The sequence below is a fragment of the Camponotus vicinus genome, unplaced genomic scaffold, assembly GCF_025532165.1.
Source record: "Camponotus vicinus isolate PSW18456_S1 unplaced genomic scaffold, iyCamVici1.0 SCAF_2, whole genome shotgun sequence".
Taxonomy (NCBI): Eukaryota; Metazoa; Arthropoda; class Insecta; order Hymenoptera; family Formicidae; genus Camponotus; species Camponotus vicinus.
This window is the reverse complement of record NW_028141956.1, coordinates 9,697,242-9,720,469: the sequence shown is the minus strand read 5'-3', so window position 1 is coordinate 9,720,469 and position 23,228 is coordinate 9,697,242. Positions and strand designations below refer to the sequence as shown.

At 36.1% G+C, this 23,228-nt stretch overlaps 2 long non-coding RNA genes across 3 annotated transcripts in view; one reads left to right on the top strand and one right to left on the bottom strand.

Moving 5' to 3' along the window:
* The window catches only part of LOC145965985 (uncharacterized), a 232,990-nt gene that overhangs the window by 180,844 nt on the left and 28,918 nt on the right, over positions 1-23,228 (top strand). The window contains exon 4 of one of the 2 annotated variants that reach the window (XR_014436936.1): positions 19,472-20,485. The exons of the other annotated variant lie outside the window; for it this stretch is intronic. This is a non-coding gene — a long non-coding RNA (uncharacterized LOC145965985). Of the gene's footprint in view, positions 1-19,471; positions 20,486-23,228 lie in introns of those variants that run through there. 2 annotated transcript variants of the gene reach the window in all.
* On the bottom strand, positions 942-21,760 carry LOC145965986 (uncharacterized). The gene is made up of 3 exons (XR_014436939.1): positions 21,342-21,760; positions 12,785-12,996; positions 942-1,349 (listed from the first exon to the last, which is right to left on the bottom strand). It is a non-coding gene; the product is annotated as an uncharacterized LOC145965986 (long non-coding RNA).

Below are 23,228 nucleotides of genomic sequence, written 5' to 3'. Positions count from 1 at the left end.
GGCCAGCGTCCCATGGGACGCTTCCTGTTTCCCGGATAATTCGTTGCTTACATGGCGCGACGGTCGTCGCGACGACGAGGACGACGACGACGACGACGACGAGGAAATAATTCAATCCCATGTGTCGCGGAGAATACGAGGGTCAAAGAGTGGCCATGATGCATCCCGCGTCTAGTATCTCTCGAGATAAATCTCGCTAATTCACTTGTACATCGCAGCAAAAAAATTATTCGTTGTTAATCATCATTTTATTAATGCTAAAATGCTAAAATATTATTCATCAAATATTATCATCATTTTATTAATGCTAAAATGCTAAAATATTTGTGCAACTCAAGGAAAAATCACGCAGATATACGATAAATATTTTTCGCATTTAGATTGTTAATAAAAATGTGAAGAAATATATAAAATACTTCGGTGAAGTCATATCATTCTTTCTATATCAATATTAAAATAATAAGAAATTACGAAAAGAGAAAATCAAAGGACATTCATTGAAGCGACTTTACATTAAATTAAGAGAGTGTTTTGACGGTAGATTAAATTAAAATACAGCCTCGCGGAATTTTGAAATATATTGAGAAAAGTTTCAAACTCTTCCCGAAATTTCACTTTGAAATCCTCAGACGGAGGGTTTTGTAATTTTCAGGACTCATAAATATTATTCTCGCGAGTTCAAGACACCGATAAAGATGTTAAAAACATAGCGTGATCGCGAGCCAAGGCAGTTCACGACGAGAGATCTCGTGAAACATGCGCTCGCTCACTTTTTTTCTTCGTTCATTGTATATATTATGAGTACATATATGGCGTGGGGGCCCCTCTCTCCGCGCCCTTTCCCGTCTCGCTCGGCCGGAAAGAAGCCGAGCCCTTTAACGCCCGCGGCGAACCTTCCGTCGTCGTGTACCTACATAATTTATGAGGATCAAAAAACGCGAAAAAGTTAATCAGCCGACCACGCAGCCATCGCCTCGCCGTCGCCTCCCCCCGGCTTTCTTCCAGCTTCCAGTCTCGTCTACACCTGCTCACCACGTTCGTCTCCTTCCATCGCGATCTCACCCCGTCGTCGTCATCGTCGTCGTCGTCGTCCTTTGCGAGAGTTTGCCCCTCGGCCATTTCGCCCGGATCCACCTCGTTCCTTCGGAGCTTTGTGTCCCGGCTGTTCCCTCAAGTTCGCATTAATTTCTACCTCGTTTGTGGCATCCGCAACCTCTTCCGCGATATCCTCTCTCTTCTCGTTTTCTTTTTCCTCATCCGCCGTCCATGGCCGTTGTTCCGTTGCGACTTTATAACATCCTGGCAGGAGGCTCGCATAAATCTAGACGTCGTCTCACTTCCAATTCCTCCTACGATTCAGACATATAAATATGTACTATTTATTTTTACGTCGCAATGATCTTTGCCGTTTATCATCTACTGGCAAAAGTACTCGCGTTTTTGGTCTCTATATAATTTCATTTTTAGTTCAAGGAAAGTGAGAGAAATTTATTTACATGATGTAATAATAAATATAATAATTAAAAAGATATTATCATGTAAAATAGTAACAATATATAAATACAATAATTAAAAAGATATTATCATATAAAATAATAACAGTGTAAAATAAAATCAAAAAATATACGTTTGATGATATTTCGCCTTATTAATAACTCTCACTCTTATTAACAACTCTCACATATATTTGATTTTATCTCTTTCTTGCATGTATTTCTCATCGAAATTTATCTTCCGTGCTACGTTGAATACCTGATTAGCGCCCTAAATTTTTCCTCCGTTCTTATTTATCACTCGGGCATTAGAGCACCTAATTAAAAAGGTAGAGGAAGGTGGGGGACGATGAAACGGCGAGGAGCAACCAGCTCTGCATCCCATTTCCCCCGTCGAGAGATTAGAATTTACAGCATTCTAATCGGGGCTACCTAACTCAGAGGCCAGTGATTTGTAGAAGTTCAAGCAGGACTGATCTTTATTATCGCTTTCGAGGTGCTTCTGCATTTTATCCACCATCATAAACATTTCGTTTATTAAATGGATAAAAAATTGCTTAAAAACTGTTACAACGCAGCTCTTGTGGAATCAAAATTTTATCTGAAAATTGTCAATGATATTAGCTATTTCGTTTCGTTCTTTAATAATTTCCGTCTCATAAAATTTACTTGACAAAGATTTTATAAATGAACGAAGTATTAAATATTTCTGCTTATGTATAATTTTTCATTTTTGGCGAAATAAAAACTTACAGTCGACTGAAACTTTTGGCAAATAGTCTACAACGACGCAGATCGCTTTCTAGAGGGCAGTAGTTCCCGGCGCGAACCGAGACGTCGTCTAAAAATCCCGAGGAGAGACTCGTTTCAAAAAGGATAAAAAGAATTGTCACATATGTTTCGTGGCAAAATTATCGCCGCTTTATTCGATGTAAATTCGCGTGGGGCCGAGATCGCTTGAACAGGTCGACTCGAGACTTTACCTGGGATGTTCGCCATTCACATTAGGGAACTTCCTTAAGACATGGCCGCCGGCAATGACGAGACTACCGCGGTACGAAGCGACGAACAATTTGCATAGATGCTAATTATGCGATTGTCTACCCGCGGCAGCTCACAAATTGCTTCGCTACGAAGCGCCATATCCGCGATATCGACGATAATCCTCGCGATAATGAGTTTTCGTAAATCCGAGCGCGATATTGTATTCAAGTAAGACGCCAACTCGAAAGAACCATAATTTTAAGATTGTCATATTGAACAAAGTTGTGAAACAGATTGTTGCAGTTTGACAGAAATAATTGATGTCGCATTGCAAATCTATAAATTTGAATTTAAAAATTTACACGATTAATGAAGCTTCTCAGTCGGTTATTAAAACGCATTAAATCAACAGATATGGAATCTTTTTCGGCTAATATTCTGATTTGATTCCTATTCAAGTAGGACGCCAACTTGGAAAAATTATAATTCTAAGATTGTCATATCAAACAACGTCAAAGTTGCAAAAAATTGCAGATTAGAGATAACATTAATGTCGCATTAAAAATCTATCAATCTGAATTAAAAAATTTACATGATTAATGAAATTTCTTGTTCAGCTATTAAATCAAAAAATAAATTTATCTTCTTCGCAAATATTCCGATTTGACTTCCTATTCAAATAGAACGCCAACTATAATTTTAAGATTGTCATATTGAGCAACGTCAAAATTGCGAGAGATTGCAGATTAGAGGTAACATTAAAAATCTATCAATCCGAATTAAAAAATTTACACGATTAATAAAGCTTCTTGTTCGGCTATTAAAACGCGCTAAATCAAAGGATACGGAACCTTCTTCGCAAATATTCCGATTTGATTCCGTTGGATGTGGCCAGCAAAAGGATCAACCGTCGTCACATTACGCTTCCATTACGCTTCGAGAAAAAAGTAGAAACGATTCCCCTAGTTTTACGTCCCTTTGGGCGGCAATCGAGAGGCAGATAGATAGAGATAGGTAGGTAGGTAGGTAGGTAGAGAAATCGTGTCTCTCTCCGAGGATACGCCGCGGTAGGACAGACGAGGCGAAGAGAAACGGCAGAGCCAATTACTTCCGCTCAGTTACACTCGGCGTAATCTCTGTTAAACTGTTTGTCGAATCATATTGAATTACCTGGCTCGGGGCGCCGATGCTTTGTAGCACGGAGGCCCCTCGAGGGGATCCTCCGTGAGATTAGATTAATTCGCCTGATTTTATTAGGACGTTTCTACAGCGCGACGCGACGGTACGCTGGGTCCTCCTCAACCCCTCTTTGCGCACCCTCGCTCCCTCTCTTCCCTTCCCTTTCGTGAGACTTGCCGGTCGGGGCCCGAAGAACGGGCCAGATGCGGTCGTTCTTTATCTTAAGACCTCACAAAAACGCGCGGAGGCGACATTCTCCTCGGGAAATCTCATTTTCAACGCGGTAGTCCTCTTTCTCTATCTCTCTCTCTCTTTCTCTCAGCCGCTTTTCACCCCTCCTCGAAGAAATTAGTACCGCTTTACGGTTCCTTGCGCACACGCGGCCCACCCTCTTGTATCCCGCATTGAATGCGCGCGGTGTATCCACGCAGGTAAACCGAAAAGGTAGACCTAACCCCGGGAAACAGGGAGGAGAACGACGGTCTCTTTATTCCGCGTTTATCCGACGGCGGTGCACAATGCAATTCTGTTTCCCTCCCCGCTTCCCTGCGAGTCGCGCGCTGGTCGAAGTTGGAGAGAAGTTGATTTCGACGAAACTCGATCTGTGACGAATAATTTTTACGCTAATTTCGAGTCGCCAGATGTCACCCGAGATGAAAGAGGGTGGATGCAAGGAGGAAAAAGGAGGCTGCTTGCGACCGTTTGTGTCCGCAGAACGATTCGTTTAAAACTCGCTCGAGCTCGTTACATCAAAAAATGTGACTCACACGTATAACGTGTGAGATAAATTGCGCGTTACACCTGCGAGCACTTATACATTATGCGAAGACAATCATGCGCGACAATATTTTTCTCTTATTTTCAATTTTGTTTGCTTTATCCTTGTTATTCGAAATGGGCTTCAAATTTTCCGGATCGGTTAATCGCGTAATCGGCTAAATGCAATTTACTTGAATTATAATGCAATGCTCGGGGCGTTTAGTGCTTCGTTTCGGATGTGGGTCACCCGAAATAGCGGAAACACCGTAGGCATGTAGTTCGGCCAATGAGTAATTCAATAAATTGCGATATCTGAAATATTCGGCGCGAATTATAATATTCCCACGATTAGAAGAATACCCGAAACCAATCTCGCGTGTCCGCAGGATATTTTAACCGCACCCAAATATATCTCGACTATTTACGCGGGCATTTCGCAAATCAAATGAATCGCTAAAACTAAACAAACTCGCGTTTACCACTCGCCGAAAGCCCTTTTCAACACGAGCAATTATAGTACAATCGAACTATATTATCGTTCTCTCGAATATATTTGTGACTTCAATTTCGGCGAGATAAAAGAGAGAGATTGTCAATAGGCTAAACGCGGAATAAAATTTGTTGACCGTTGTGCATTGTATTTTCACATCCATTTATTTATTTTCATATACATATATTCCGTTGACCCGCAACATAGTTTGTTTTATCGACTCTACCCCGTCAAACGAATTCCGTTTTGCGGAGACCGAAATTAAATTCTACTTTCTGTATAAAATTCATGACGATGTCAATGCGTCGGATTGCGCTGTTATAAATTAATTACAATTTCGATAATATCTCAATTAAATCATAACTATTTGATCACTGCTTAATTATTCTCAAAGAGAAAAAATTACATACAATTATATAGAATCATATTAATTTCGAACATTCTACTCCTTTATAATCACGATTTTATCATTAAAACGAGCAAGAAAATAACAAATTCCATTTTAAATAGATAATAAATTAATCACGTTAAATCAATTGAGCCATTTACATCGCTTTCTCTTTAAAGCAAATTAAAAATAGTCCTTTTATTTTATACCTGTTATATGTATATGAGTTGTTAATTCTATACAAAATTATTCTCCTTAATCCGTAAAATCTTCCAATAATAGCAGTTGTTGGCAAAAATCATTGAAAAGAGGTATCAAATTACTATATTAATCTATGAGATTACATTAAGCAACTTCCTCTTATCTAAGTATTGCTATTATTATATACGCAATAATTATGAGATATAATTCAATAGTAATGTAAAAATTATCTAAATCGGAAAAAATATTATATCCGGTGTAAATTTTAACAGAGATAAAAATGTTTCTTGATTACATATTTACTACAGTATATAATCTATAATCGTGAATTTTCACGTACGTGTAAATATACGCTTTATTAAATATTCCAAAATAAATTCTTTTATTAATATTATACAAATTTAATATTATAATTTTATGAAAATTTCGTGCGATACATTATTTAACTTTGCGATTCTTCCGCAAATATGCAGCTACAAACAATCAAATTTAATTAATTTAATTTAATTTAATTTGATTTGATTCATTCCTGATTGCTATTTCGAAAAAAGCGCATCTCGCATAACAATTGTATTCATATTATTCAACAAATATTTACAATTCTTATAATCACATAAAGCTTAATACTTGGTTCCAACTAAAAAATATATTTTTCATATGATAATGATTTAAAACGCCGGTTATATATGTCTTCTGAAAAAAAACAATTTCAATTATAAAATCATGAAATTGTCAAAATGATAAATTATTCATCGACGAATTATAAGTAAAATTTATTGGATTCCAAACGAAAGTATTTATTTATTTATATCTTTAGAGCGCACATCAAATTTTTTAAACAATCATATAATTGAAACTAGATATTTTACATACATTTCTGGTTATTTAAAGTCTGGTCGTGTCGATTGAAAAACAACGATTACAACCGTAAAAGAATGAAAAGAGGTGAAAGTAAGTATTTCGAGGGTAACTGAAAGGCTACTGAAAAGGGTTCGTGTTGCAGGGTTAAGCGCATAATCAATCTTCATTACCGAGAGCACAGTTAGCTCTAAACGGTCGTCTATTAATCGCTTAGGACATGCTCCGTGTTAGTTGACGGAAGTGTTGCGGAATGAAAACAGTACGTTGCCGCGCGCGGTATTGTTGTTTTATTCCGAAGCATATCCAGAGAAAGAGAGAAAGAGTGAGAGAGAGCCACGACAGAGAGAGAGCCAATCAGTCCGGGATATACATATACCGAACCAAGACATGCACACATATATAATACGTGGCAATGCGCGCATACGGTATACCTATATACACACAATATATCTAACGATAAATAGCAAATACGTGCGCAAAGTGCATAGCGACGAGTTATCGCGGCGAACACAATTTCGCCGGCGTTTTCTGTTCGTACGAGCTACAAAGCTGACGTGGCTGAGGAAACGCCGCGAATTCCGTCCATATACCAAATATTTTCATATTCCATTCGCGACTAGCTGCCGCCCCGTTCTCCCTCCCTCACCTCCCTCCCTTCGCTTCTCTTTCTCTCACTTTTAGCCTCCCCATCGCCCCGACTTCGTCTCTCTCGCACCACGGCCGATACCAAAGGGTATTGGGATTTATAAGGAGGAACGAAAACTTCGCCCACTCCTCCTCCTCCTCTCCCTCTCCTGCCTCTTCCCTCTCCTTCTCCTCATCTTCCCACAGCGGGAGGAGGAAAAGCAATTTAAATTCCGATCGTTCATAAAGCGGAACATCTCTCTCTCTTTCTTTCTCTCACTCCTCTCTTCGCTATTTTCATCCCCGTGGGCCCCCTCGCCCCCTCGCTCCCTCCCCTCCCACTTTACTCTTAAGCTTTCTTTCGCCTCGCGGCTCTTGCGCTTCCCTACTACTCCCCATACCGCTTCTTCCTTTACCGTTCGTTATTTTGGAACGCGGCTTTTTGGTACTTGCGAAGAATGAAAGCCCGCGAACAAGAGATGTAAGAATGTCTCTAGAGCGACAGTTCTGCCTCGATCGACGTCGAATAGGTGAATTATTATTGCTATATGAGCTGTCACAGTTAATGCGAAAACCGATATTTCGGCCGAGAACAAGCAAAAGTATAAACATGTTTTGATTACGAGAAAAATTTGTTTAAATTTATTTTATTCTAAAAATATGAACAAGCCTTTAAGCTTGTTAAAGGGGCGATACAATATAACACACTATTAAAAAATAAAATATAATATTCGTTTATTTTTATATTGGATATTTTTTGGATCGGCAATTGGTTCCATTGAACCCAATTCCGTGTTTTCGAGCATTTGCTGGAATTCAATGCCATCGATTAAATATTTTCGGACATGTGAAAGGACTAGTTTAGAATTTATGTTACGCATTTTTTTTATAACGTCTCATGCATAAACAAGATGAAGGTGCCTTCGTAAATTCGAGTAGAAGGATGACATGCGCACAAATATATATATATATACACACGTGGTGTTTCTCCCTTTGCGTTTCGCGAAGAGAATGCAGAGGGAGAAAAGCGATTACGGTTATTTCTCGTGGGAGAGCACGCGTTCCCTTATTCCTCCTCCGCCTGACTGCCATTGTTGCTAATGGATCACATCTCTGAATTTCCCTGACATTACGTCCCTCATGTAAGATTTAAAGCGGAGTCCGTCTCTCTGCCCATCGAGACTGTACGGGCTAATCTCTACGACCTGAGCGATAATTCTCCCTCCAGCTTTGCCTTCTTCCCTCTCCCCCTTTTCCTCCTTTCTATTCGAGCATATCTAATACGCACGTAATTTGTAAGCAAAGATGATGTTGCAGAAATCCATTGAGTCCCTTCATTCTTGTCTAAGTGAAAGTCGGGATTGTTTTCTAAAAGATTTTGCTTATTCTGTAAACATTATTCATGTTTGTAAATATTTATAATTACTTGTCTGAAAAATTTTCGGAGATTTATCGAATTTAATAATTATGCTGATTAAAATATAAAGTAAAAATATGTTAATATATTTTAATCATACATTTAACACGAGAGTTTTTTCATATAATTTTGGTTAATTTACAACTAGAAGACCATATTTATACTGAGCCTCTCGTTCACAAAATTTGCTCATTAATAACCCGTGATACTTCTATCCTTTTCTCCCACCTAGCTCCTCGATGTTTGCTCGCAGCTCCGTTACTGTTTTTTTCTCGCTTAAACATATCACATATATGTTCTCCTGAAGGCAGATATATGCTTTTGCTTTATAAGATATATATATATATATATATATATATATATATATATAAATTAAGCGCTCACGCGGAAAAGCGTAAATTATGCCGCATCGGTTTCACAGCAACGAGCCAGAAAAATTGCAAACCCTTAGTACTGCTTAATTAAAATCGTTTAGACCAGATTTTAATTAAGACCGTTAAAAACCAAAATTAGGATGGCTCGCACCTTCGAATCTACCCGATATTACTCTCTCTGTCTCTCTTTTTCTGCCCCTTTCCTCTCTCTCTCTTTCTTTCTCTCTATCTCTCTTTTCGAGCTCACCCTCGGAGATTTATAGTCGGCGATTGTCTCTGTCCATCAACGCTAATCTCTACGACCCCGACAATAACTCTCGCTTTCGTTTAACTCTCTCGTTCATCCCGCTCCTCTTTCTCTCTCTCTCTCTCTCTCTCTCTCTCTCTGTCTCTCTCTCTCTCACTTTTCCTTCACAAGAGAAGTCCATCCTCTCTTCAGTGCGAACGCCCGTAATACATCACACGTAATGCATGCCCGCTTTATGTTTGTAGGACACATCGAGCCCTTAAGCGGAAACCTAAAGCGTCAGCTAAACTGCGGAAAAGCGGGTCATCGAAGTTTGCAAAAATTAATTAAAATCCTCACCGCAAACTTTGTGCCGTCCATCGTACTGCGGCGTCGCTAAAATCCATTGCACACTTGGAAGCTTCTTATGCGGCATTTAATTAAAAACGTTCTCTCTTTTTTTTCACGATAAAAAAATTTCTTTCTTCTTTCAATAATATAACATTACTGTTTTGATTCACATTTAAAATATATAGTAAAATTGATTACTTCGAAAAAAGGAATTATAAAATAACGATAAAAATTTAATAAATTTCATGAAATTATTAAAAAAAGTGAAGCTAAAATTGGTTTCAGGATATTGCAATTATTTTAATTAAGAAACTTATTGGAATATCAAGCAAAATATGTAAAATAAAAAAAAAACTGATGTCACAAAAATCAATAATAATCCATCTAAAAACGCGAAATGCAAGGCAATAAAAATCCTTCACTGAAACATAGATTCCAGAACTCTCGCGACGGAATATTTCGCGCAAGCTCATCTTCCCGCATTCGATCTCGATAATCGAATTTACGACTGATAAATTGCTTCGAATTCGCTCTTAGTCATCTCTCATCTCGTGTACGATTACGTTTTAATATCGCGAGCGCGGATCGGAAACCAAATACTAACAGTGTGCGTGGGTGATCGGCGGAGACGAGGCAAAGGGGGAGGCAGACTTGGCGTAGGCAAGTTCTCAGATTTGTTTCCCGACGGACGTCGCACGTTGAGCCGACGGTAGGGCTTGTCGGATTTTCGGTTCTCCCGGACGACGTCCCGCGGGAGGAAGCCACCGCCGGGATGGCGGACGGGTCTGGAACGAGTTTCTGGCACTTTGCAGCTCAGCGTCTGTTGAATATTTGATTGCGAACACCCTCGCCGCAACTCCCGCACCGGTCGCCCGACTGACTGACTTGACTGATTGATTGACCGACTCGAATTATGCGAAAAAGCGCGATCATTTCATATAAAATTAAATAGATTTAGGGCCATACATTTCGTCTTATTTAAATTAAAGATGTATCTCCATTGTTAATCTAATATTTATTGTTATTTCAGCAGGAAGAAGCCGCTCTTTCTAGTATTAAAGATCAATGAAAAATTACAATCTACAAGATAAGAACAGTTTATCATATATTCCTCCAGGGTGAAATGTATAAAAAGATTTAATTATTTCAAAAATTTACTTTTTTAATAAAAGAGGAAAAAGAAAGGATCAAATTCTAAGAGATTTCAAAAACTTGAAAACGATTCTCGGAAATAGTGCATGCATATAATACATGCATTAACAACTGTATCTTGAAAGCAATCAAAGATGGAATTAAAATTTATCTTTCTCAACATTCAAAATTTACAGCACCCTCGATTCAAACGGCCAACATAAATAAGCAAAGCGCAGTCTTCCGCTTTCGTCATGCGACTCTCTACAAGAACCTCCGTCACTGCTCGAAGCTGATTAACCGTAGCCTATACAGAATGTCCGCGCCACCCTCGCAACGAAACTGATCCTCGTGTTTCGTCATCCTCACCCCTGTCTCTCGCACCCTTCTCAGCCGTCTGTTCTGCTCCCTGCATCAAGTTCAATGAAACTATACAAACTACGGTGGCGTTGCTCTCAGAGAGATACTGAGCCCCTTTCCCTCCCTTCCTCTCTCACATCTCCTGTCTGCAGGGTAGATACGAAAGAGCGGATAAGAGAGGCCAGACAGAGGGAGAAGAAGGAGGAGGGACTTCACCTACGAGCAGAAAAGGAAACGGAAGCGAGAGGCATCGGGCTATGAAAAGGTGCCTCCGAAAGACGCGAGAGGCGATAGATAGAAAGACCAGGGAGGAGGAAGAAGGAGAGAAAGGGTAAGAGAGAAAGAGTGAGAGAGGAAGAGTGGGAGGCGAGAAGGAGATTGATTAAAACGCCGCGGGAGTTCGGCGTTTTCCTTTCACCATTGATTCCGTTTACCAGCGGCCACGCCGGCGCCTCTTTCACTTATCTGTCAACACTTACGTCCGCCAAAGCTCTCGAATAATGGGTTCCTCGTTTCGAGAACGATCGCGAATGGAGAAGCGCGAGGATGGGGGAAAAGAGGTTCGCGAGCGATCGGTGTGGTACCAGCGAGATGAAAAAAGTTTTCGATCGAACCAAAAAGCGCCCTTTATTATCGAAGCGCCTTCTCCCCCCTTCTTTCTTCATCGCGTTCCTATCCTATTCTAGCGTAGAGTAACGTCAGTATTTCCATGAGAACTTTTTGACTGGCGAACGCCTGGCGAAGAGAACATTTTGCTAGCTTTGTTTGCTCGGTAGAATGCTTCAAGAGTTGTTCTCGCACTGGTCATTATTGCGAATTGCTTCGGTAAGAGATAAGTCTTTAACTGTGTGTGCAGAAAATACTATTGACAATTGTAGTGAAAAGAAAATAATACTTTTTATGTGACATGTGACGCGTCCAACTATCATGATTCACGGAATATAGATAGAAATAAATAGGAAAAAAATAATTCTTTTTTTCATGTATTTTTTCATTTTTTTTAAATACGATTTTTTATGAAAAAACCCAATAAAATTCATTTTTTTTATTTTGTTTTTTCCAGATATTTAATATCTTATATTTTGATTTCTCCAATATTTTTGGTATTTTAATTGATAGATTGAAATCACCACTATTTTATAGATCGTATTTCAATTGCCTATACAATTGTTTAAGTTACGTTTTATTATTATTTTTAAATAAATTTTTCACAAACAAATCAAAATTGAACTTGATCTGTGTTGTACAAAAACATTTTAATTAAAAATTATTCGAATCATGTCGTATTTGATATAATTTATTGAAATTTATTAAAAACTACTTTTGGAAAAAGATAAATTAAGAAGAATTTTAATTGTTTATTATATTAATAAAAAATGATAGAGAAAAATAATATTATGTTAAAAAACAATGTAAAAAGAATCAAATTTGTTTTTTCTCAATGTTTGTCTTCTATTTAAAAAAAAAACAATTTTTTATATTTTTATATACAGAACACATCTCTACACAATACATTTTAACAAAATTGTAATAATTGATATCTTTTGTCGAAAATAGAAAAAATGATATGATTAAAAATTGAATAATTGAACAAATTCTTAATTCTTTTCAAAAATACTTAATACTTTTTCCTTTCACTTCATTAATACACTTAAAAGTTGCATTTTATTTCAAATAGAATCCCCCTAATTTTTTCAAAAATCAATCTGATTATTCTAAAAAAAATACAAAAAGATTTTCGTTTGAAAGATTATCGCGAAAGATTAATAAAGATTATTCGCAACGCCCCAAATTATCATCGCGGCGCTAATTGACGATTTCATCTGCCGCTCGAATGACTGTCGGAGGAATTATTGCGAGCATGTTCGTGCGGGCGTAAATCTCGCATGAAGGGTGCTGCGGCGCAGTCTGCTGAATGTCTAGAACGAGCCGGGTCACATACGTACCTCGACTACTTGGCGCTCACAGCTCGGCGACAAGTCTGGCTCTGGAGGTACTTGCGAGCACGCGAGTGTGAATGCATATCCACACATACGTGCATACGCTCTCTCCCCTCATTAACGTCTCGCTCGCGACTGCTTTCTCCCCTCCTTCCCGAGTTTTCCCGGTTCCATTCATTCGATGAACTTTCCTCTTCCCTCTTTTTTCATTGCAGTTCCTATGAACGAAAAGAAGAAATTATCGAAAGCGATTAGTAAGTTGACCCTTTCGATCGTCAATCACTTTTTCATATACTGAAATGAATATTTAACGCGTCGAATTGATAATAGGGTGCAGCTGTTGTGCGATTGAAAAAAATTACGAAAAAAATTTCCAGTTTTGTTTTTAAGATAATAGGATTTTATCTATTCAAGCTTAACATAATCTATAGGTCTAAAGGTTATTCATAGTCATAATTATCAAGATCTTCAATAATATACGGATATATTATAAATGTTAACATATATATATTGGCATAATAAGTGATTAAAAGGATAATTAACAATTATCTAACATCTACATAATTTATTATTAAATAAGTTTTGATAGATTTTAAGCCAAATTTATCTTATGAGATTTAAAATATTAAAAATTTAAAATATTAATAAAATTATATATATAAGCATAACAAAAATATAAATGTTTCGTTTTTAAAAATTAACAGTGATTAAAATGTTATTTACGGCATATAAAATAAATATCGAATAAGATAAATACGAAATAAAATCAGATATATCCAGTTCATCTTAAGCAATTTACTTAATCCATCTTATCGCGATATCTGACGGAAAAATAATTGGAAAAATAAATGGCTCATTCTTTCGCGAAAACCGCCAAGTCAGGCAATCGGGAGAATGCGACCGAAATTGAAATGGCAACCAAAAGTCTCTGAGGATCTTTCAACCCGCAACCCTGACCCAACCGCAAGAGAAAAATAGATATCATATATATATATATATATATATATATATATATATATATATATATATCCAGAAAACGAAAGAGTAACCAATGTCATCAGAATCTCAATTGCTTCGGAAATTTGCTTGAAATTGTTATGTTTTCGCGCAGAGAGATTTTTTATTTTTCAGAAAGTAGCTTACATTCCCTCAGTAAACGTCGCTGTCCAATAATTTTGCGGAATACAATTCGCGTCAAGATAACTGTCGCGATTCAAGAACGGCGACCCTTTGAAACTTTTTTCTTCTTTCCGACCACCGTCACTTCGCAGAAAACACTTCAGCGTAACCCTTTGTGCGATTTCACATAGAGGAGTTTACCATGTAACCGGCACGAATGGAAATGTTGACCATTCTCTTCAACCTCTTTCACAGCACGGTGCAAAAAATTAGACGCGCACAAGGGATGATACGGAAGACCTGACGGGATATAATACCACGTTATTTCTTACGCGATTGTATCTGGCGACTAGACAGGAAAAATAAGCGCGCGCATGAGGGTGGCGGTAAAACGGGCAGATCGGCTTTCATGCCGGTTAATGGGATGTTTTATACCAGACGATACTGCGGTCACAGTGTGACAGGTGGACAGAAGGAGAGGAAGAGAAGGAGGCGGGGGATCGCTGATAAATATTCACCCTCGTTGCTCCTTCCGGATGTTAGTGCGGAAGAGTCGGTGCGTTTTCGTGATCTTGATCGATCCCGCCGCGAAAAAAAGGTGAAAGGCGCGAAAAGGCCCTTCGGCGATATAAAAGAAAACGGTCATTATCTACGACGACCTCCCCGACGAATGAGTCCTATAACTTTGCGTATCGACTGACTTGATGGAATCCATCTTCTTCCGAAATTTTTTGACTTCCTTATCGATAATTTCTCTCTCGAGCTAATGAGAGATTCTCCTTGATCGTACCACGATTTAGCGTAGCTCGATTGTGCGAGGGAAATACATCACAGAAAGTCGATTATACGAATTGATGAGGGATGATAGAAAGTGTCCGGGTAATCGATATTTTGGTTAATGGGACAATCTTTAGCGTGAAATTGCAGATATTCGATAAAAGCACCACGATAATGGTTTTATTTTTTTATTGTGAATTATTCTTATGAAAAAAATAGATTAAACGAAAAAATTATTCAAAACGATTACATAAATAAATTAATGAAATAGATAATATTGTAAAGAAAAATCATTTTTTTAAATCATGCAAGGAACCGAACTAAAAATTCATTTGCCATAATATTCACGTAATAATCTTTCTATTAAAAATCTAAAATATTAAATAAAGTTATATCTACATATTGCATAAATTTTGCATATATAGTCTTTGATAATAAATATGGTATTTGATAAAATGAATTAAAATGAGACTTATATATATAGAATTTTGTATATATGTATATATAAGGTCCTGAATATTTGCTGTTACATAGCATCGCATTCCATTACGGATCGGAAACTTTTTTTCGCGCCATTAAACGTCCGTTTCCATTTTTCCAACAAGCGCGACAGCAGATTTCTCGATAATAATAGCATCATGCTCATGGAACCGTTCATGCGGATTATCGGTATTTTGACGTATCGCGTGGTATCGATACGTCCCGTCAGATAGAGGTCTACAAATGGACACTCAAGAACGGAGAGACAGTATCTCCGGACGAGATCAAACGTGACTGTCTGTCCTGGGTGCCAGTTGACACGTGAAATCTGACGGACCCGTGGCCACGGGACTGTACACACTTTTCGTTTTCCACGCATTTCGTTTTCCAAATATAATTTGGTCGCGACCAGAGAGGAGATTAAATGATCAGATGCGATTTCTTCGCTACGCTAAATCTCGTTTTCTCGTGAAATCTTTTTTCGTGGAATGAAAAATTTAATCAACTGATGTAGAGTGATGTTGATGCGACGTCAAATATTTTTTCTCCCTGATTCATAATTACGCTCGTGAAAAAAAAGGAAAATATTAGCCATATGTAATTACGATTCATACACACGAATCGTTTCTTTTTCAAAACGATTCATACACACGAATCGTTTCTTTTTCAAAATCGTTATTTTTATGACGCTATATACAGGGTAGGCCATTTTAATCTACGCACTGAAATATTTCAAAATCCATAAGTTTAAGACAAAAATGTTTCAGACAAAAGTTGTATGGTTTCGGGGGGGACATAAGATGATGCCATTAGTTTGACCTTGAAGAGTCACCTGAAGGTCACGTGAAGGTCACCTCCAACTTTTTAAATGGGACACCCTATATGCTTTTGCATATTCTTGTAGCTCATCTCGAGAGCTTTCCAAAACACTATAATTAAGTTAGTTTTCGTTAAGTAATTTCCGAGTTATGAGGTTTGAAATCATTTCTTAATTTTACATAAACCGTAAAATATCTTGTAAAATATTCATTTTTCAATTATCTTACCTTAATACTTTTATGTACAAAATAATGAGAGAAATCAATTGGTGTAAAGAAAACACATAATTGTTTCGAAAAAAAAAATGTAATTTGCAATTAACAATTACATTTTTTTTTTCGAAACAATTATGTGTTTTCTTTACGACCTTCACGTGACCTTCAGGTGACTCTTCGAGGTCAAACTAATGGCACCATCTTATGTCCCCCTCGAAACCATACAACTTTTGTCTGAAACATTTTTGTCTTAAACTTATGGATTTTGAGATATTTCAGTGCGTAGATTAAAATGGCCTACCCTGTATATTTCTTTCATATTTATAAATACCTCTCTCATTTTGTTCGAAGCGAGTTATTTTATGTACTTCTGGTCGCGCGACAGTAATTCCAGTTTTTACTAGCTGACTTTTATTAAGATTGCGAGCTGTCTCGCGTCGCAAATAACGGTGCTGTCGCGAAGACTCCCGAGAACAATGGCCGGTACCTTATATTCCTTTACGCAGAATCTTACGCAGTTGTGCTGGTCGCCGAGGGAAAGTAGTGCCCGATTTATGTTACCAGGCGACACCACGCACCATTGTTCTTTTTATCGATTCGATCGGCTGCGTTACTTTATCAAAAGACGTAACGCATGGAATGTTGTAATAAGGATACGCTCCCGTGTATCGCGACCATCGTACCGCAAGTAATAACGTCGGTGGTGCGATACTTCACTAGGTGGTCCCTTTTATCTCGATTGCCGGCTACTACGGGATATCCCTACAATACCGAGTCGTAATAGCGACACGAAACCAGGAGAAGTATTGTACATGCAATCTTGAGAGGAACACATACAAATATCCCTTCGTGTAAAAGAGATAGAAAATTCCAAAGAAATATCTCCTTGTCATTCATCAATTACATCTCACGAAATTTAAGACTACAATCGTCGATAATCTTTTTATTGAATCTATTTTTTTCATCATATCATTAATACACATAAATTAAATAAATGATTTAAATTAATCTACTTAACAAAAAAGTTGTTACATGTATTTTCGATTTTTTCGTCAGCACGACAAGAGATTAAGACAGCCTGCATGTATAAGAGCTGCGAAATAAGACGAGCGAAACTTTATGTCGTGAGACATAATAGATGAATCTGATCAAAGATATAGACTTCTTTAGAATTTCCTATCTCTTTTACACGAAGGGATATTTGTATGTGCTCTTCTTCAGATTGCTTGTACAATACTTCCCCTCGGTTTCATGTCGTCTATGCGCTCGTGACCCAATCATCTGCTGACTGCGGAAAAGTATCGTGTCGTATCTATGAATCTCGATCAGTCCCTCCATCTCTACCGTGCTCATAAAAAGTTTATTAATTCGGTGGCACGTAATTCAATTCTCGACCCGATCCTTCAAGCGATTCATCAGCTGAGTGAAACGCTCCCGCATAAACGTGCTTTCACTATGATTTCGATGTGCCAATTAAACGCAAGGGAAACTCGTATAACATAGGGGAGCCAATCTAAATAATAAACATGCTCGTTTAGAGACGGCATATCCTTGATACCTGTACCGAAGAGATAAACCTTATACACAAGATGTTACTCGCAAGATTATATTATAGACACACACACATCTCTAAATTTTCTTTTTATTCACCAAGAAAAATATATTATTGATACATGAATATAAAGAAAATTCAGTCGAGTATGTCAATTCCTGCAAACTGACATACCAACAATATTTCTATTAATGTATTTACGTTTCAAACAATGGTTTCTGAAATTGAATTTTATGATAGACGCATTAAACTTTACGAGTAAATTCGAAAGAATTATTACTTTGTAAACTTTGCACTATTACGTAGTAATTTTCGAATAGCAACAGTTTTCGAAAGAGCCGAATAACGACGGACTTATATTTTAATTAAAATAAAAATGGAAGTCATCGGAACTATAATTAAAACTATAATTTAAATTATAATTATGTATGTGAGCTTTGTTGTGTGTGTGTGTATTATTGCTTGAATCTCTTGAGATAATTAAGACTGACTAGAATTTTATCTGTACTATTGCAGAAACAGCACAATGTTAATTGAAAAAATAATAGAGATGTAAATAAATTATATACCTAATGGAATCATATGAATGTTGAACTTTTGAAGTAAAACTAATTAATAAAAAAACACGTTTATTAATAAAACAATTAAAATTACACAATGGAAAGAATTTATATTTTAAAATATAAATATTTTAAAAATTTAATTAAACTACAATGTTGTATGTATTATAATATGTAATTTTTCTCGAGAACTGCAATGAAAATTTAGTTTTTCTTTCATCATAAAAATGTTATTGTGTTATAAAAATAATTCAATTAAAAAACTGATTAAAAATAATTTTTTAATTTTTAAATTTATTTTTTTAAATTATATTATTTATATTATATTTTCAACTACAATTATATCAGAAATCATATACAAATATCAATTAAATAATAATTATATTAAATAATAATTTTGCAGAATTAGGATTCTTTATTTGTCTACATTGATTCTGATAATGATAAATAATAATAATACTAACAAGTAATATTATCTTGATAAAACAATTTGATATATTAAAAAAAGTAATTAAATTCAATTGTGTTTTTAAAAAAAAGGTAATTTAACTTCAGACTTGTATCTCGATATATAAGATAATAATATCTAACTAATCAATTAAATCATACAAAGCTATTTCGCGAAGATTACGATCAAAATCCGCGGAAATCATTGTACTGTTGCATTATACTTGCATTAGATATATTTAGCTTACATGCGGGATTAAATTCATTCTATATTCACGAGCTCCACTGCTGAAGCTTTGCCGCGTAAACGACGCGAAAATTCGTCAACGATGTCGCGGCATACGACTAAACCTTTAACGTGTGTACGCGGCCGTCTAACGGCGTGTAACTAATTCCGAATCCATTAAATCCCCCGCATTTACGTTCAACCGTATAAATTGCACCGTAAACATAGGCAGTAAATCGCAGAATCCTGCATGATTTGCGTACGTAATGTAATTATTTCGCACAATCTGCCACGGTGTCGCGAATAAATTCAGCATTTCGTCGTCTGAGATTTTCGCACCAGCGCGACTTACTAATTAATTATCGCGACTTTTGTCGATTGTATTCATGCGACGCTCAAATCGCAAGCTTATAAAGAATAAAAATCGTCGTTATCATCGCCATCTTGGACGAAAAACCGTGTTAATTAACCGTGTTTCTCTCCTTTTCTTTGCTACAGTGATGGAGCAGTCACATTGAGAAAATACCGCTGACCCTATTTCCAGCGTGAGGGAAGCAGGAAAGTTTCAACATTCGAATAATGTCAATCAACGCCCATTACTGCTACGAAGAAGCTCGTCTGTGTTTTAGCGCGCGTCCCGAATCCGTCGAACACCGGTGTGATAAATCCTCGTTAATGACCTGGCGGGATGACTTAACGTTACTGACGTTTCTCGCATTACGACGCGCGTAGGTGAAAGTCTCTTCCTCCGTTGTATTGGTTGAGCGCGGGATGCAGATTCGCGGAACGCGGCTTTGTTAAAGGCACGAGGACGTCTTTATTAATGACACGCGGGAGATCGCAACATTCGGCGGGGCCATTATTCATCGCGAGTTCGACGTAGATAGGGAGAGCGGCATATGAAGAGAGAGAGAGAGAAAGAGAGAGAGGGAGGGAGGGAAAGAGGAGATAGGGATACGCGAGATATGCATAATCTGCAGTTGCATTAACGTGCGCACGCGCGCATTCATTAGCTCGCACAATCGTATTATTACCGCGTTCCCCATAAACAAGACACCGATCCCGCGGCCGATCCCTCGTTTCCGCGAGTGATAAATGATGAAGGCGGGACGTTTCGACTTTCCGACGACCGATGCACCCACGTGCACGTATCTCGCGGTTTATCATCGACGCCCACGCCCTGGACCGCGTCGTTGTCGCGCGTAAATCAAAATCGCAGGCGCCAACACACATCTTGTCGGGGTCCGCTTTCTCCTTCCCTGATGTACGACGGATACGTGATACCGGGATAAATGTCGAAGCTGTGACTATTACATCTCATATTGCTCGGATTATCGATCACTCGGTATTTACGCTCACCTTTTGTTCATTCTGTCTGTATTGATGTAGTTGTATCTAGCCACTTTGATCTTTATTATGAATCAAAGAGACAGAAGAATCATTTTTATTGCCACTTAATTATTATTGCCGGCAAGTGCGTAAGTATATAAATAATTTACGTATTTTTTACGATTATGCGACCTTTAATTAATATAAAGTCACGTTATCATTCCAAATTGATTGATTTAAATTTTTATAGTAATATATAATATAATTTACATTTAGTGAAATATAATTTTTGTAATAAAATGAAACTAATTAAACGTTTATATTTAATTAATTTCATTAATTAAACACTAATGTTATTTGAAAGTACATTACATGTAATTCAATTGATTAATAATTTGGCTTTGTTAATTAAAACAAAGTTCGAGAATAATTTTCACTACGTAAATTTCAAAATATAAATTGATGGATGTGCTAGAAAAAATTAGCATAAAATTAACGTAATAATTTAAATATTACTACTATTATGTATAATTAATACAATCATTACGTTTTTATCAATTAAATTAAATAAAATTTATCAACTGAAAAAATATTTTCTATATTTTTTCTTAAAAAGTTATCTTCCAATTGATTCCTATAATACTAAAATATATATGTTGAAAGAAAATATATCAAAAGTTATCTTATTTAATCTGTTAAATTTATTAAAAATTATTTAATTTTTTCTAGAGTCCATCCATTTTATGACAACATAAAAATATAAAATCCAAATTATAGAGCACAAATTAATTAATATTTAAAAAAATTATTATTATACGCGCCGAATTTTCTATTCGATACACATAATATTAAATAGATACATATGGAATATTTTAATAATTCCTGAAGATTATTTTTTTCTTTAAATGAAATTTTTATCGAATTTATGTAAAAGTATTTCTCTTTCTAATGTGTGCTCTCTGCTTAAATCTAATTTCTCAATTAAATAAACGAACTAAATTAATGCAATTTGTATAACACATAAATAATAATTACTGACCTCGAAGTTGCTTCGCCGGCGTCTCTCCTAGGCCTCCTCCTTTTCTCGGATTGTCGGGTCGTCAGGGTCATCAGGGTTCGTTGATTCACACGAAACTTGTACTCACTAAAAGTTCATGCAGTTTATCACACGCGACATTTCGAATGGCACTTATGAATTCACGAAAATAAACGAGCGATACTTTGCACTCCCGAATTTCGCGATCGCGAAACAATATTTTATTTCGCGCGAAATCTCAATTTCGCATTTATTATTCTCATCGTACTTCCGATAGAATAGTATTGAAACTCATTGAACATTGCTGGATAATGTTTGATGAAAGCATGATTTGCTCCGGCAACCGAAGCGCGAAGACGCGATAAACCTAAGCCATTACTAAAAATCGAGATATCACGCATCACATACATTTTCCACGTAAGCAATTTATGACCCATAACAATGCTTTTTTTACAATATTTTTAGCTTTATTGCTTTGACTATTTGAAATAATAAATGATCGCGCTAAATGTGCGATAAAACTTGTCATTATTATCGTACAGTTATATGTTGTCGAAAGTTGATTAATTGTTAATTGAAATAATTACAGCAAATTATTTTCCGATACTTGTCACTATCGCGTTTCAAATATGAATTCGACAAAATACGAGTGTCTAGTATCACTACTTTACTGCTCGAGGTCGCCGCACGAATGATAACAAAGCCACGGCACGTAAACAATAGCGCGCTATTATTCCATCAAGGTCGAACACTGTTAATTTAATTCGTTACCGAAATATTTTACAATATGTACGTACGTATGTATACATGTATACGTAATATATTGTGCTTCTTGAATTACAAATTAATTATTAACTTCGTAATTGATAGGTCATATGACTCTTTCATTATTATATTAATCACTAAATTCTATAATTTATTATGTATTTGTTATGTATTTATTATCATTAATGTTAATGTAGTTTATAATCCAAAAATAAATTACATTTAAATCGGTAAATAATTTAAAATATCGAAATATACTCGATTTGAAATATTGTTAAAAAGATATAATAGATTATTTATAAGAATCTAAGCGAAACAATAATTTATAATTTTTATCTTTATCATTTTGATTCTTAGCTGTTATAAATGAATAAATCGCGAAAAATACTTTACACTTCGATAAAGGTCTGTCATCGCAATACACGGTTACAGTCGCTTGTCAAAAATTAATTAATCCAATTGTAATGATTATAGTGAATTATTTCTTGATATCTGTCACGATCAGGTTTCGAAAAAAATTGGACAATAGAGCGAATCTCTACCTTACTGCTTAAGTGTTAACGCGCGAATGATACACGCAAAGCGCATGTGACAATAATATTGTATAGCTATACACATTGAGGTCAAATACTATGTGTTACAGTTAATTTGCTGCCATCCCGATAGATTTAATATTTTATGTATTTATTTATAATGCATATAAATTAATGTTAAATATTCTGTATCTTGTATTTCGAATTAATATTGCTGCACATATTGCAAATATAATCTAACGAAAAATAAATTTATTTTACTTTGAACAAGAAAAACGATTTAATAAATTAATTTAGTATTATTTAATAATATTTATTATTATATATCATACTTATATCTTACCAAATTTTAAATGTCCGAATAAAATGATTTTATTTAACACAACAAGGAACCAAGAATGTTTCTCTTAATTTTAATATTAATCAATATAAAGAAATTTAATTACGAATAATGAGTCAATTTCTTTTTTTTTTTATTTACTTCTATTAAAATCACGCAAATTTTTCTCGAGATGCAATAATTTGAAATAGAAAAATGATAATAATAAATTATCTAATTTTTATTTAAGAAAATAAAAACTAAAGAAAACTT